The following is a 14967-nucleotide window of genomic DNA, read 5'->3' on the forward strand; positions in this document are numbered from 1 at the left end:
ATTTCTTATAGAGGACACTGAAATGCAAACTAAAGACCCCTATGTTTGTTCACAGGAGACCCAAATGGACTACCCTACTATGAACGTTGTTGTTCAGACTGATGTTGAAGAAATCATCCCAAATGATTGTTGCATAACTCAAGAAGTAGTTGTGGCCATTGTCCAAACTGAGGTTATGGAGACACAAGATAATGAAGCTCAAACAGAGGAGAAACTTACATTCCCTTAGTAAGGGAGGCATTTATTAGGAGGCTGCAAAATGAACTACTGAAGGTTTAGCAGGAATTAACTCAGCACAAGGAGGAGATAGTGCCCCTACTTATACATTAAGAATCAAGGAAAAATTTTGAGGCACTCACAGTGACTGAGGATGAGACCTTCGCTCAGTAAGGCTGAACATAAAAATGTTGAGAAAGCATAGGACAAATTACAAAAGAATAAAGAACAGTTGGAAATTGTCTACTCTCTTTATTCAGACACCCTGTCATGCAGAGTCCCTGCTACAAACTATGCATTATTCCTCCTGGAAAGTTATCTCCTGCAGAAAATCAAAGTTGTTAAGGCTAGGAAGTCTATGTAAATAAAAACTACCCCAAACTTTGTCAAGTGCTTCAGAGAGTAGAACGAGCAGGTACAGTGCCTCCTCTGTGAACTTTATATGCACAATTTCTTTTCGGAAGATGACAGAGACAACAACCCTGGCCCATTTATAGGGGATGTCCAATTCCAGTAATTTCTCTTTTGCTACTAAACAACTCAAATGGGCCAAGGTTCACAATACTTTTAGAAATCATGAATAAGCAATCGACCTATCGGTTAGAGGGGAACTTACCAAACCTCTGTATCTCTCTGTCAGGCACAAGAAATTTATGAAGCAAGATGGTGTTGTAGGCCAATTGGGGCCATTTCACACAGATATTATACAAGCTAGAAAGGAGTACTTCCAAGAGATTAAGGAGGAAGCCTTGTCTGCAATTAGACAAAGGTGGGAAGTCTCCAACACTATGGTTAGAAACCAAGAACCATTTGGATACTGGAACTTTAAATCTGCCTCCTCTCATTTCCATAAGTACAGTAACATGGTTTTAACCATGGGGCCTAAATGGATAGGATGTTAGTATAGAACTCCAATCATATGGTATCCTCTAGATAAGTATCGGAGTGACTACAACTTGAAGGATCAAGAAGTTAAGAAAGCTTTTGTTATACTTATGAAAAAAATGGCTTCATAATTTATAGGTGTTATAGACATTTTTGGGCACTGCAACCCCAATCATAAATGTCCATAAAACAAGGGCTCTTAAGTCCCTAAAAGTGTTGTTCCAACCTCTAAAAGAACAAGGTCAGCTGATTACATCATCTCCCAGCAGTTCTCCATGAAAAACTACTCAGAACTGGTCAAAACTGGACTATCTCACCTGCTCCATGGTCAAAGTACGATGCATCCCACCTAATGCACACGGGAGGTGCGATGCATACTAAAAATCCCTTCTATGGGGTGCGATGGACGAGAATAGACAAGTGGCGGAGACAGTTTGCAAGGTGGATGATCATGGAATCTTCCAGAAACTTCTCCTGTGACACTTGCCTTTTAGAATCGCCCAAGGATGAGTAAGAGATCAATGAGATCTCCAAGTGGAATCAAGAACTATCAGAGAGAAGAACTAATCAAAAACCCAGAGCTGACTCACACCTCTGCAAATATCTATATATATATATATATCTCTCATCCCAGAGATCCAGAGGTTAGAGGCTGGAATTTTGTATCTTGTAAGGAAGTGTTGCTGGTTTCTTGGTGCAACATCATAGTGTTGGGTGATCTAAGCTTTTCATGAGGTGAAGAAGGGCTTTCTTGCTAAGAGGATGACACTGGGTTAGAACAATTGGTTGTAATCCTCTTTGCTATTCTTGATTATTAATAAAGCTATTCAAGTTTTCCTCCACATTCTTGTATGATTGATGATATATGCATTTGTGTGGTCAATATATATCTGGTCCTATATTGTTTATGATAATAGATCTCTGTTCTTGTATAGTGTTATGTTGCTTTGATTCCATAGGTGCTCTTTGAAGCTGGGTAGACGAGGAAGCGAGTGGCAAAGACCTATCAGAAGGGAGAGGAATCAAGAAAGGAACCAAGCGCAAGACAGAGGTTGGTCTCCTTTTTTCCCCTCTTATCTACTTCTCATAAAGGAAAACGAAAGTAGTTTTAGTTTGTTTGTTTCTAAGGTATCTACTAGCCTTGATGGGACTAGCAGCTCTGCATAGACACTAGATTTCCCGATAACAAAATGGCGACTCCACTAGGGAGCGAATAGATTGTTTGTTTGTCTATATTTGTTTGCTTTATAAACTTACAGATAGAGCCTGAAGTCAAGCCAGCTAGCCTTCGAACTGCATTTGCTATGCAAGTGCAAAGTAGATCAATGTTGCTTCAGTCTATCTCCGGGTTTTGTTTATGAACTGAACAATTGATTTACAAGCTCTCTAATTGCCCTTGTGGTGGATCTAGTAACCTCTTTAGATCTACCCCTGTGATTTATTTACTAATTACCACTTGCTCGGCCAAAATCCTGAACTGTGATCAAGAACTCGATCAAAAGTCTCGCACTGTACCATCGCACCCTCTCTTCAAGGATATCAGTATGCATCACACTTCCCGTGTGTTGTAGGTGGGATGCATACTGGAATCCCTGTGTAATAGGTGCACTGATCAGAAAGGGCTAATTTTGCCTCCAGACTTTGGTTTTTTCACTCTTTTCAGCTCTATTCAGGATTTTTTGCTGTCTGTAGTCAGTATACCTCTGTTGGAAACCCCCTTCCTTGCCATTATTCCACCTCCATTGTGCAAAGAACTGTAAATGTTTTTATGTATTGTGAGCCATTTTCAGTTCTCTTTTACAAAGAAGTAGCATAATTGAACTGTCGTTTCTTGATCTGGAAGTGTTGCAAGTGTCGTTTTCAGTCATAGAAGAGAATCCAATTGTTCTTGATAGTCGATTACACTGTTACTCTTGTATTTGATTTGAATTAGTAGTTTTTCAAGTGTCGAAAGCAAGTTTTCAATTCCAAATCGCAAAGTGTCGTCGTTGTCTTCATTTTGTCTTGAAAAGAAACTTGTTAGTAATGTCACTTTGAAAAATAATTCAGATTTGCACTTAGCTTTCTTTTTATCATTCACACATTAAGAAGGCTGAAAACAAATACATGCATGTGCATTTGCAGTTAGACTGTTTCTTGGTTTGATTTAGGACAGTGCATATAGTGTGTGCTTTCTGCTCTATGTTGAAAGAATATCGTCTCTCTTTCCTTAGTAGCTAGGATTTTCATTGCAAAAAGAAGATTAAACGATTGTTTATCATCTTAGATTGCATTTTAGGAATTGTGTATCTACATCCTGCGGTGAACCTGAAAGGAAAATTTCTTAAGAAAGATCAACTGTAAAATAAATTTAATGAATCTAAAACGCTTTGGAACCTAACGCACAACATTTAGAAGTCTAGGCTAGAGACGTATTCCGGCATCGTAAAGCCTGGTAACTGTTGTTTTCATTGCTGGTTGGGTGATTCCTCCACTTTGAGATGATAAGTGCCAGTACGGACTTGTGCTCCCACGTACCGTCGAGTATATATTGGGAGACCACAATAGGCTTTATCCTTTATCCATAGGAAGCCATGTCTGCCGCCCTATCGATCGCAATGCACTGAACACAGCATTCAGGAAGATTGACTGCCGTACCATAAAAAGTATTCTGCAGTTTTGCGATTGGTTTGGTAATCCTTCTGTCTAGATTTCTAGAGTAGTCTCTTTCGTTCCTTTTCAGACTCCTTAAAGGAAAAGGTCCATATGAGCACTTGTCACTTCAAGCTCATTAAAAATCGAAGGCGACTAGAGTCATCTTTTGTTTTTTCTCGACTCTTAAAAACTGAAAAAACAAGTTGTGTCAAAGCATCTCAAATTCATTTAATTCAGAAACATATTTCCCTTTGATTTTTAGTTGATCGAGTAATCCGCAATCGTGGAAGAAAGTCAATTGAAACCCCGTCGTTCGCGGAGGCTTACGAGTCAATCGTCTTTGTCTCTAGAATCAAAACTGTTACAGACGAAGCGAACTCGTTTAACCAGTTCCAAATCCCCTGGTAAAGTTAGAACAAGTGTTCCAACACCATCGGAGACTCCGGTTACTCCAAACATTCTTGGTATCCCTGCCTGTACAGAAGAAGTTCCGCAGCCACCAAAGGACAGTAGAGCTGATCCTAGTGTGATGGTAAACACTTGTATTACTGAACCAGCTCCATCTATGGCTGATTCGGAAGGTGTTATTCCCCAAACATCTATCGCTGCAGATTTTATACCTTCTTCGGCACCAGAAATATTTTACGGACCTAACGGTCTACCTCTTCCACCTGATTTGATTGCTATAGAAGAGATTGTGGAGGATCCTCCATCTAGTACTCCATCGCAATTTGGAGTCGGGATCACCCTATATCCTTCTTCATCAGAAATTAGTCTACCGTTATCGGAAGCTCCTGTAGAATCGCTAGGAAATCTTTTGGATAGACTAGAAATGTCTGAACAACCGTCGACATCTAGGACTGTGTCATCCGACACAGCAACGGCAGAACTTCCTGTTGTCACTCCAACAATGTTCATCGGCATACCATCTGTCCCAACTATCCCTCAATTGCTAGATGGGGCCCACTCAGGGGCTATTTCGACAGTATGGTCCATTCCCGTTTGTTCATCCGGAATAATATCCGGGAACTCTTATGTTGAGTCTCAGCAAATTGATCCTTCACGGTGTCAATTTGGGCAGTCCGGTCCTCAAGGACAAACCATTCCTTTGAGTACTAGATTACCGCCATATGGGGGGCAATATACCCTTTCATTGTCTCCTCCAGGAGGACAACCATACGAGAGTTCACAACAAAATTCAGGTTATACTGGAATTACATCTAGCGGTTGGGTGCCAATACTGCCTCAACAACCAAGAGTTGTTTATTCAATGCAACAATGTTTACCTGTGTCAAATATACCAACTACGCCGGCTATTGTGATAGTGTCGCAAGTACAAGTTTTGCCTGTTGTATGCCAACCTCAGGTTTCTCAGGTTGTAATGCAACAGCCTCTTGTCCCTGCAACTCAACCACAATCGCCAACTAGTGGAATGACACAGGCCCAAACGGGTACAATTACACCTCATCTTGGTCAAACAGCCAGTATTGGACAACAGCACATGGCTTCACAACCATGGCTGGTGCAATATCAACAACCACAATTCCAACAAGTTTACCAAGGATCTGAGCAACAAATCTTTGCAAATAATGGGCAGCCGTATATTCAAAACGGTCAAAATCAACCATTCTACAATGGTTATGCCCATCAACCTTATCAAAGTTACCAGCATCAAATGCATTATGCTGGTATGCAAAGACCAACTGCCCAGGCGATTCCATCTTATCCTGGGTATGCTTCACCAAACATGAATCAACAGTTACCCTTCGTGGCGACTTTAGAGTTACCGGATCTAAATTGGCTAACGAACGATCCAATTGCTTACGCCCCTTGGTGGCCAGCGATTTCGCATAAACTTCTGTCAGATATTCCTAAATTTAATGGGAATCCGGGTGAAGATCCGTCGAATCATGTGATGACATTTCATCTGTGGTGTTCATCAAACACCCTAAACGATGATTCAATTAGGCTTCGCCTTTTTCAGAGAACGTTAACTGGTCCGGCAGCAAAATGGTATATCGAATTGCCTAGAGCTTCATTCGATAACTACAGCACCCTAGCCACAACCTTTTTAACCCATTTTCAGTTACCAATAAGGTACGAAACAGGAACAAAGCTTCTTACCAATTTCAAACAGACAACGGCCACTCACATATCTGATCATATTCATGAGTGGCGACGTCGTCGCAGAATGGTAAAAACATATGTTCCTGATTAGCTGCTAGCTGAATGGTTTATTTAGTCATTATTACCTTCTATCACAGAAGATGTGGCAAAGGGAGGAGTCGTCACTGAAGAGCAAGTTATTGCTCGTGCACAATATCTAGACTTGATCTATACTCAGTCTGGCACGCTCTACAATAAAATACCTGATGCTTCTAGACCAGAATTTTTCGTTCCTCCCCCTCATAAATTAAACAAAGACTCTCATGCCGGTGATGGCGTGATAGGTACGACAAGCACGAAATCAAAAAAGGCTACATCTAAGAAAGCCCGTAAGATTTCTGATCAAAATGCAAATGAAGAACTTCTCGCCTTGGAGGTAAATGCTGTGTCGACCGACAAGGGCAAACAACTGAAGCAACCAGGGGGCAAGAAGAAAAAGAAAGGGAGAAAAAAGAAGCAGGATGAGTCATCTCCTAAAAAACCTTCTGCAAACCCTTCTAGGCAAAGGAAACCCCCTGCGGGGTGTCAGATATGCGACAAGGATCATCGAACGAGAGATTGTCCACATAAAGCTGAAGTTAAGAAACTCTTTAAGAGTTCAAAAACCTCAGCGGTATTGACTGATCCGTTTCCAAACCCAGGAAACAAACTGGTTGCTAATCAAAGTGCTTCCTAATCCCAAGTGCTTATGTTGTCCATTTCAAAACAGCAAAATGATGCTTTGATATCGACAAAAAATAAAGATTATGGGAATCCACAGCTGTTGAACAACAAGGCTACTGATCAACTGAGTAGTTCGACAACAACTTCAACCGAAGTTGTGCCACCCATCATTCCTGAGCTAACGATAAAGCCGCCAAAGGGAGTAGTACACAAATCAACATTTAATCCTCATGCCAAAGTAGCACATAATTATAATATAGTAGAGGACCTGGCCCAATCGCCATCCGCTATGTCGACACTTGAGGTACCGTAAAATTTCCCCTCCCAAAAGCAAGCTTTATTATCAGCAATAGGTGGGATTGACCCAATGGATTCCAATCTTGTATCCTTTAATCACAAAGGATATGAACCTTAGTTACCAGCTCAACTAGCTTTCCTTATTCAAGTGAAAGCCCTCAACAAAACTGTTCATTGAACAATTATTGATGAGGGGGCATCTACATGTATTATGTCGATGAGTTGCTGGAAAAATTTAGGCTCACCACCCTTGTCGCGATCTTCGATGACATTAAAGGCATTTGATGGAAAATCATACACTCCATACGGGATTTTAAGAAACTTGCAAGTTGAATTGGGGGGGGAAATAGTAGAAATTGATGTTGAAGTAATCGATGGAAACCTTGATTACAACATCCTACTGGGAAGGCTCTGGATATATGCCATGGCCACAGTTGTGTCAACCTACTTCAGGAAGATTGCATTTCCCTTCCAAGGAGGAATCACAATCATCGACCAACAAACATTTCTCCCCAACAGTTCACAAGTTAGGGGAAGCATTCCAATGATCCATGGAAGCAATCATTCGCTTCAAAATATTGGAGTAGGCCTCCTAAAAGACCCTGCCTTAATGGGTACTTTTTCCCTACTGCCTCCGAGTAATCTAGCAGAAGTGGCCACAGTGGAAACCTGCAATATGAAATCTTCTATATCTAATGGATTCGGAAGATTCCTAAACATTTTGTCAGCATGGATCATCACCATTTTAGAAATATTGTAGCAATCAATTTTCTTGGCCTGGGGGGCAAACCCAAATCAATGCTCATCGAGTGTTTGGATAGATAGGTCTAAGGAATATGGCACCTCTTCAGATCCTTGGTCGCATGTACATTCTACAGACGAAGGAATCATTCAATCAATGATGATAGGAGAGGCACCATGGGAAGATTACCACCATCGCTCCCATCTTCCGGATTACCACGAAGATTATTCCAGCAACCTTAATCATCCTTCAGTTTTTTATTTTCTATCAAATACTGTAAATACAGTGGATTTCGAGGATGGTTCTTATCTCGTGTCGACCTCGTTAAAAAATGAAACAAGGAGTCATGAGGATAGTTCTTTTACTGTGTCAACCTCATTAAAAAATGAAACGACTCCCTTTCTAAATCGAGTCTTTGATTACGATCTTGTAAAATCAAAGTCGAGTCTTTCAAAGATCTCGAAGGTAAACCTTCATTCCAACCACCGAGATGAATGCAATTAAGCTTGGGGGCATGCACCTCGATTTGCGTTATTATGCTGGGGGCATGCAAACTTATCACGAGCAGTGTTACCGCAGGGTTAAAGCTCGTTAAAAAATAAACCCGCCTCGAGCAATTTTAACGTGGAATTCAAGCTCGTTAAAAAATAAACATAAGCAATGAGCAAACGTTCCCCCAGAGTTTAAGCTCATTAAAAAATGAACCAATTTCTGGTAAATAACCATCGTGAATGCATTATCATCAGCCTTTGAAGCCTTGGTCATGTTCTCATCATCACCTCCACTCTGTATTGGCTGATCATTCACCTCCATTTGATTGTTTACCCTTTTTGAGGAACAGCTGCGAAGAGTGATCCTGTTAGCCATCCTTGTGACACTGCCATGATTAGAAAATTCCAAACCTTACCTGGAATTAGCTGCTACCCGAATTTATCACTCGTTCCTCGAAAAACAAGTCTCCTTTAAGCTCTTTTCATCTGACTTGTAAAATATGAAAAGATTGCCGAGCAATTGGCCTCTCCAGCTCGTTAAAGTGACCGGAAGTGCTATCCCTCCTTTAGATTTTAATCTTTTTGGACCTGAGGGATTATTACACAAAAAGATCAAGCGCTTGTTTTGTTCGGCTCGTTAAAATTACCGAAAATTCATCCCTTTTGTATTGTTTTATACTTTTTCGGACTCAAGGGATTATATGAAGAAAAAGGATTATTGGAGTTTTCTTTACGTCCCTTTTTAGACTCTCTAAAATTGAAAAGGACCAAGTTATCTTTGTCGTTAAACTCGTTAAAACCGAACAGCGACAAACTTGTCCATACAGACAAGAATGAGTTTCACTATCGCTAGGCTCATTAAAACATAGCGATGGGTTTGCCCCAAGGGAAAATTATAGAACAAGCATATGTTATCCTCCTCAAGCTTGACAAAAATAAAGAGGTACTGGTTAGCAATGACTGGGGAAAAATTGGAAGAAAACTTGAAGAAACTTTATTGGTAGCAAGTCGCTCTTGAACATGACACTTTCACTCCGCATACGAGTCGGGTCGGGTTGTTCCGTTCACCGGTCATATCACCATTGGTCCGTCACACCATCCATATTTGGGGTTAACGCTACCAATCCATCATGTCAGTGTCGCCGGTATGTTCAAGAGAAGTCGCTCAGAGAATTTACCTGTCTCATCCACTGCAATACACTCACGCTCCATTCTTTCATGACCACCACCCTGAATCTTATATCATCAGATCGTTTTCACATCCATTAAAATCATTTGCTCCATTTTGTGTCATAGATGTGGGATTCACTAAGGCCCTCCTATGACGGATCACTTCTTGTCGACATCAGCTCATTATCCAAGAAGTCGATCTAGGAACAACCCTTTCAGTACTTTGAAGCTTGCATGCCTCAATGGCAAGTTTCTCACTTCTGGCGACGGGTTTACATCAATGGCCTTCGACCGAAATATTTTGCGTGGTGTTCGACGCCAAGTCCCTTATTCACACCACGTGAATTGTACTGTAGTACCTTGCAGGTCATCATCATTATCGGTGATTCCTCTCATGCCTGTTAACAGCTTACATCATTGGCTGGTAATCAGGCAATGTCTTTCCATGTTCGACTCCAGAACATCTCTCACATGGATCAAATTGTACTTTGAGTGAAGATCGAACGAGATTGAAGACCCCGGATCTAGTTTCATCCATCCGGGCTATGATATATATTTAGGAAAATAAAGACATCAAATGTACATCATTGCTGCACAGATAATCATCCAATCCAAGGGATGATGGCTCTACCAGAATCATCAGTCTGCACTCAGACGATTGTCTGTCTTATGTACATGAAAATGAATTTATAAAGTTGAGCATGGGAATGCCCGCCTCAGCTAGATCATGAAAATATAATGAAGATAATGTGTTGTATTGTATCTTATTATAGGTCGCCTTCCAGCTCGAAAAAACTTCGGATCCTCATGATAAAGCATTTCACCCAACATCAAAAGATTAACGACCTCATGCTTTAGGGGGCAACTGTTATAGACATTTTTGGGCACTGCAACCCCAATCATAAATGTCCATAAACCAAGGGCTCTTAAGTCCCTAAAAGTTTTGTTCCAACCCCTAAAACAACAAGGTCAGCTGATTACATCATCTCCCAGAAGCTCTCCATGAAAAACTGCTCAGAACTGGTCAAAACTGGACCATCTCACCTGCTCCATGGTCAAAGTGTGATGCATCCCACCTAATGCACACGGGAGGTGCGATGCATACTGAAAAGCCCTTCTATGGGGTGCGATGGATGAGAATAGACAAGTGGTGGAGACAGTTTGTGAGGTGGATGATCATGGAATCTTCTTGAAACTTCTCCTGTGACACTTGCCTTTCAGAATTGCCCAAGGATGAGTAAGAGATCAATGAGATCTCCAAGTGGAATCAAGAACTATCAGAGAGAAGACACCAATCAAAAACCCAAAGCTAACTCACACCTCTGCAAACATCTATATATAGATCTCTCATCCCAGAGATCCAGAGGTTAGAGGCTGGAATTTTGTATCTTGTAAGGAAGTGCTGCTGGTTTCTTGGTGCAACATCATAGTGTTGGGTGATCTAAGCTTTTCATGAGGTGAAGAAGGGCTTTCTTGCTGAGAGGATGACGCTGGGTCAGAACGATTGGTTGTAATCCTCTTTGCTATTCTTGATTATTAATAAAGCTATTCAAGTTTTCCTCCACATTCTTGTATGATTGATGATATATGCATTTGTGTGGTCAATATATATCTAGTCATATATTGTTTATGATAGTAGATCTCTGTTCTTGTATAGTGTTATGCTGCTTTGATTCCACGGGTGCTCTTTGAAGCTAGGTAGATGAGGAAGCAAGTGGCAAAGACCTATCAGAAGGGAGAGGAATCAAGTAAGGAACCAAGCGCAAGACAGAGGTTGGTCTCCTTTTTTCCCCTCTTATCTACTTCTCATAAAGGAAAATGAAAGTGGTTTTAGTTTTTTTGTTTCTAAGGTAGCTACCAGCCTTAGTGGGACTAGCAGCTCTACATAGACACTAGATTTCCCGATAACAATAGGGAGGAGGTATATCCTACCTATTCCCTAACTCAGCTACACCTAAACCATTTAATTGCATGAGGTCATGCAACAAGGTAAGCTGGGGAGTATGTTGGGTCAAGAAAAAGGTATGTTTTCTCCTTGGTAATAGCTTTATTTAGCACTCATCCTCATATGATTATCTTTGTTTATGAATAAAAGTAGAGGAAATAATAGCTAAAGTTAGGTAAAAGTAATCAGTAACAAATTAGATGAATCTAAGCAGGAAAAACTAATTTTTACTATCTTTATGTTCAGAAGATGTGAATTGGTTGATAGCTGCTCAATCGAAAGAACAACAACATATCATAAGAGAAAGAGGTGGCGTTAGAGGCAAGGCAGGATAGCGAAAGACCAGGAAAACCAATGACTATTTTATGATAGAATTAGATCAAGTATAGCGAAATCCTCAGGATCCCCTGATCCTGAGGATTCGCTTTTATATATTTACTTTATAAATGTAATATATAAGGCCGAAAGGGAAAAATCCATGGGAGTTCAAAATTTCACATTTTGTAATTATTCTTTTGGACATATAATATTGTTATCTTGGATGTTGTAACTTGGTTACTTATTTTAATGAAGAAAGACTGTGTTTAACTCATACTTATATTTTGGGTATCTCTTAGCGGAGACTTCTGGCAACTCTGGGACCAGTCAAGAGAAGATCTACTGCTTCACCTGTGTCAAAATATTTTCTATTTTATTCTTTACTTCTTTTTAATGTTAAGTCAATATTACTTTTGATTATCGTAAGGATTGTCGATTCATTTTTCTTTTGTTGTTCATTTGAGATTCAAATTGATCTGTGTGTTATATGTGACTAATACTTTTGATTGAATTGGTTATGCTAGTTCCAGCTCAGATTGTTGTTCATTTCAAGTCATGTTATCATAGATTTCAGAGATAGAATTGATCACTTTATCCTTATACAGTAATTTTCTATTCAAATACCATTTTTTATTCCAGTATCGTTTGTTGTTCAATTAGGATTTGTTTTTCAATTCAGATTTGTTGTTCAATTAGGATTTGTTGTTCAATTATCATTGTTGTCAATTGTTACAGTTCTCTTTCATGAGTGAGTGAGTTAGCTTCAATTCTATTTAAGACTGCCAAGCATGATTATTTATGAGTTGTATTCAGATACATTTGCTTTCAATATAGGTTAAGTAGAATTGCAGAGTATGTTATGAATTTGTTTCAGAGTTACTTCTTTTAGATTTTTTTGGATTGAGTTTGAAGAAGATAGTCATTAGAAATTGCAATGATTTGTTATTAGTTAACCTCTTAATTCACTGCATATATAGTGCTGACACTCTTGAAATAAAAAGTCTTGCCTTGGGTTGACAATTAATGTAGGAATTAAGATTTCCTGTAAAAAGACATCTTATTGCAACAATAGTCTGCTACACAAAAACTGGCTCCAAAGGCTCTGCACACCTCTCATCCATGTTGCTTCATAGTTCTTATTCTTGTGCTTGGAACCTATTATGTTAAGGCATCTTCTTGACACCTATGCCACCTGTTGCCATCTATTGACATCAATGACAACATATTTCCAGAATTCTCCCCCTTTGGCATTGGTGGCAACACCAAGATCAAACAAAACATTCTTATCTAAATATGATTGCCTCTTTTGAGTACTACTCCCCCTAAGATGTACTTCTCTTATGCTTTGTTGCTATTATTTTTTTGATGTTGATGTTGTTCTTTCTTGTTGTTTCTCTTATTATGGCTTGACATTAACATCTCTCCTTTTACTCTTTGTTTGATCACTATTATCTCTCCCTTTTATTTGTTTTGTTTGAGTATATTCTCCCCCCTTTGACATCAATGGAAAAACCACAAACATGAGCCCCCTGTCACCACACTCCTCTCTCAATAATATTTCTCTATCATGTTATTCCTGTGGATCTGGAAGCTTCATTTTGATATGCTAAAAATACAACACCTTCCTTTCTTCCTCTTGAAGGAAGAGCTAGTGAAGGGAGGCAAGAGGAACAACTCCCAATCTTTGCCTCAAATACTCAAATTGTTCTCTAGGAAGTGGCTTGGTGAAAATATCAACAACTTTTTCTTTGGTAGGAACATACTCTAGCTTTACAATGTAATTTGCAACCTACTCTCTCAAGAAGTGATACTTGATTGGAATATGCTTTGTCTTAGAGTGAAAAATAGGATTCTTGGACATGCCTATTGCACTTTTGTTAACACAAATAATGGGAATGGTTTGATCATAGAACACTTGTACATCCTACAAGGTATGCTTCACCCACAAAAGTTGAGTGCAACAAGAAGTTGTTGCAATGTACTCTGCTTCAGCTGTAGATAAGGAAATGGATGTGTTCTTCTTGCTCAACCATGAAACTAGACATTCTCCAAGAAAGAAAGAACCACCAATTGCGCTCTTTCGATCATCTACATCGCCTACCCAATTAGCATCCATATAAATAGTTAATGAAATATATTTACCTCTAGGTTACCATAGTTCATAATTTGTTGTTTCTCTGAGATATCTAAGAATCCTCTTGGTTGTTAGTAGATGGCTTTGTTTGGGACCTACTTAAAATCTTCCAACTATAACAATGGCCTACATGATGTTTGGTCTTGAATTTTTCAAATATAAGAGCCTACCAGTTATGGATCTATATAAATTTTGGTCCACTGTTGGAGATTCATCCATCTTGAAAAAGTTTGCAACCTATTACCATTGGAGTGCTCACTAAAGAGCATTCTTCCATGCCAAATTTCCTTAGCACTTATTTGAGATACTTTCTTTGAGAGATCAAAATTCCTTTAGGGGTATGTGAAATCTACAATCCAAGAAAGTAGGAAAGATATCCAAGCATTGGCATCTTGAACTCAGCCATCATATCAACTACAAATTCATTGGTCAACAAATAAGAATCACTAGCAAAGATAATGTCATCAACATATACAACCACAATTATAATTTTTCATTGCATTTATTTGACATATAAGTTGTTTTCAGCTGCACCTCTTTTGAATCCACATTTGAGTAGGTAGTTTTCTAGCTAAAAATACTAAGCTATAGGGGCTTGCTTGACACCATACAAGGCTTTCTTGACTCTGCAAACATAATCTAGTTTTTTTGTCAGCTGAAAAACTTCAGGGTGCTCTATTTATACTTCCTCTTGTGACTCTCCATTGAGAAAGGAAGAGTTGACATCCATTTGATAGATTTTGAATTTATTAAAGCAAGAAATTTCCAAAAACATTCTTATTTGTTATAGTCTAGCAACAAGAGCAAAAGTTTCATCAATGTCCAGTCCTTCTATTTGAGCATAGCCCTTACAAGCCAATCTAGATTTGTTTCTTACCACTTTTCCATGATCATTTAATTTATTTATGAATACGCACTTCGTGCCAATAACCTTCTTGATAGTAGGCCTTAAAATAAGTTTAGAACTCTAATTTTTTTCTATTTGGTTCAGTTCTTCATTCATTGATTTTAACCATAATTGATCTTGAATAGCTCGTACAACATCATTTTGTTCCTCCTTGGACAATAGGGTAACATGTGCTTTTGCAAGGGGATTTAGCAGCTTCCTTCTTATCTGCATACCAGTATTTAATTCACTAACATTCTAATCAGCTAGGTGGTGTTTTTGTATATACCTTGAGGGATTTTTGGCTTGAGGACTGGGGAACTCTTCATCATCTTCTTATGTGGGTGACTCATCATACTCTTCACTAACGTTGACTAGTTCATCAATGCTAGTTTTTACTAGTTGTTTCTCTTCTTTCTC

Source organism: Pinus tabuliformis, chromosome Q, assembly GCF_031772625.1.
Source record: "Pinus tabuliformis cultivar Carrire ecotype Pingquan chromosome Q, CPIR1, whole genome shotgun sequence".
Classification (NCBI taxonomy): domain Eukaryota; kingdom Viridiplantae; phylum Streptophyta; class Pinopsida; order Pinales; family Pinaceae; genus Pinus; species Pinus tabuliformis.